Source organism: Schistocerca americana, chromosome 1 (assembly GCF_021461395.2).
Source record: "Schistocerca americana isolate TAMUIC-IGC-003095 chromosome 1, iqSchAmer2.1, whole genome shotgun sequence".
In the NCBI taxonomy this organism is placed as follows: domain Eukaryota; kingdom Metazoa; phylum Arthropoda; class Insecta; order Orthoptera; family Acrididae; genus Schistocerca; species Schistocerca americana.
The window spans coordinates 471,232,473-471,235,101 of NC_060119.1; the positions used below are offsets into that span (position 1 = coordinate 471,232,473).

Genomic DNA, 2,629 nt, shown 5'->3' on the forward strand with positions numbered 1-2,629 from the left:
GTTACAAACATTGCCCTTCTGTCTTAGCCCGTTACATGAGCTTACAAAATATAGGTACATTAAATCGACACTTATGATAACGTGTTGGAGGCAAAACACTAGTAAGAACTACCGTTAAATTTGAAGAAACTGTGACGACCGTGTTCGTTTGTTGGTTGGTTGGTTGGTTGGTTGGTTGGTTGGTTGGTTTGTGGGAGGGGGCCATACAGCAAAGTCATAGGTCCCATCAAATTAGGGACAGATGGCGAAGTAAGTCCGCCATGCTCTTCCAAAGGTACCATCCCGGCATTTGCCTGTAGTCATTTAGGGAAATCATGGAGAACCTGAATCACGATGGTCGGAAGCTGGTTTGAACCTCCCGAATGCGAGTCTAGTGTGCTAACCACTGCGCCACCTCGCTCGCTCGATCGTTTTAAGTGACGTCAGAGAGATCTCTGAAGAGATCTGCCTGCATAGAAAAGTTTTGCTTGGAGTGAACATGTGCCAGACTACAAATCTCGGAGCCAGATATGTTTCACAATAAAAGTTTCAAGTCAAAATCGTATTAAGTTGTTGCCGTGTTGATGTATACATGCATTTCAAGTGTTTCTCCTGAACAATGGTTCTAAAAACTGTTCCACGAAGTTTCTGTATTTTAACGATAAACTAGTTTGAACTGTGCGAACAGCGGGAAAGTGAAGTTTCATCAGTTTTAAGTTCAAGTAACGTCTCCATTGATGTAATCAGGAATTTAGCTCTGCGAAGCAATGTAGTGGCAAAATATTTAGGAAGCCTATGTAGGTTTGAAGATTTGTTAAGTAGTTTGTGACAAACATACTACTGGGATAAGTAATAAGATCACTGCTTGTGACTCAAGACTACATAAGAGCTCGCTGCAAAGTTCTATGGATTAAGGTCATGGCTTTGGGGCACAGATATGTAGTCAAGCGAATGCTAGGCTAAGAACGTAGTTCCCGTTGCACATGGTTGCACGCCTGTTAGAGGTGTCTGTCTGCCTCTAGTTTGCTCAGAGCACGGAGTTTCATGAACACTGTAGCCCCCGTTATTTACTATATGGCAGTACACAGCGTCATTAACACTTTCATACAGATATTCGCAAAGCGGTATAGGAAATTCGTCACAGTAGGCAATGTTCCATTACTGATGTATGTTCAGTGAGGTCACAGATGACGTTATTAATACCCGTGAGAGTCAAGCGGAAATCGTAAAGAAGAGTCGACAACAGATACGGCGTCGATTTAACAGGAAGTCTTCGACCTTAACTCAGTGTCCGTCTACTATGCTGCTAACAGCACGTGCGCTGCCGGCATGTACGGAGTGCCACAGTGCTCTGGGATGAGTCCCATTTCATTTTAGGCCGCTACGGTGTGTGTACTACGTGGAACCTAATATACGGTTGGTCAGCTGCGTAATACTAGTATTATTGCAGTGTGGTACACAGCACAGGCCCTACACGTGATTCTACAGCGTAGGCATTCATTAGGTAGCTGCTGCGGAGACCAACGAACTAGTTGCTCTCCGAAAGAACAGAGAGAGAGAGGCTTACCGGCCATTTGACCATCTTCTTCTGTGCGGATGAACATACAGTGCCCAAACTCTAACGGGAATCGGCAAAAACCCGCGAGTAATGAGTATAATGGGCAGGGGCACTATGGAACAGTGCGGGACAGTAAGCTGGGAATGTGGGTCCCACGAGAGGCGTGCCAGAGATCAGTCCCTGCAGTCGCACTATCCTCTGTGTCCTCGGTGGCTCAGATGGATAGAGCGTCTGCCATGTAAGCAGGAGATCCCGGGTTCGAGCCCCGGTCGGGGCACACATTTTCAACTATCTCCGTTGACGTATATCAACGCCTGTATGGGTATTCATTTCATAGTAATAAGCTAACATGTTGAGGGGCCAGAACGAAGCATCATATCCCACTGCTCTGATGCTGCTTCAGACATAAGAATCCAAATCAAGCAATTTATCTGACAAGTACCTTCCTATTTCAAGTGTAACGGAACAGATTATTTTATACTTTCTGGAATAGTTAATTCTGCACATAACCACCATCAAAGGTTTGCTTTGCTTCTGGTATGAAGTAATAATGGAGTGGGTAGAAGTTGAAACAATAAAATAATGGGCTGACATTCATTGTTCAAGAATCCAGTGTCCCGTACTATTCCTTGCAAATAAAAAAAAAAGACAGAATGAACGGAACATCGTAGTCCATACTTCTTAGGCAATGGGCATCATAAGTAGTAAATAATGTTATGCGCTCGAGATATATAAGATCAAATAAAGGAGGAGACCGCTCATTAATCCAATATCTTGAGTCATCCGAGGGAGACATGACGAGCTTCTAGCGACTGTGTGTACGAAACCGAAACACGCACACGTGCGCGCGCCCGCGAGCGCTGTTGGTCATTTTGAGTGCGTTCAAAGGTGCAGTCACTGCCCCGACCGAATTGACTCTACCATCTGGTACCTTACTGCAGTTAAGGTTATAAGAAGTGTCGGTATATTGATAAATGACAAGTATCAAAGTTCGTTACGTGATATCCCCAATTTCTTTCAGCAATATGGAAGGTGTAAGACGAAAACGTAATCTGAAGTACTGGTAGTAGCATTCATCTAGTCTTCACTGAA

At 44.3% G+C, this 2,629-nt stretch overlaps 1 non-coding gene across 1 annotated transcript; it reads left to right on the forward strand.

Annotated features, from left to right (window-relative positions):
* Positions 1–1,740: 1,740 nt before the first annotated feature.
* On the forward strand, positions 1,741–1,814 carry Trnat-ugu. The gene has a single exon. It is a non-coding gene; the product is annotated as a tRNA-Thr (tRNA).
* The last annotated feature ends 815 nt before the right edge of the window (positions 1,815–2,629 follow it).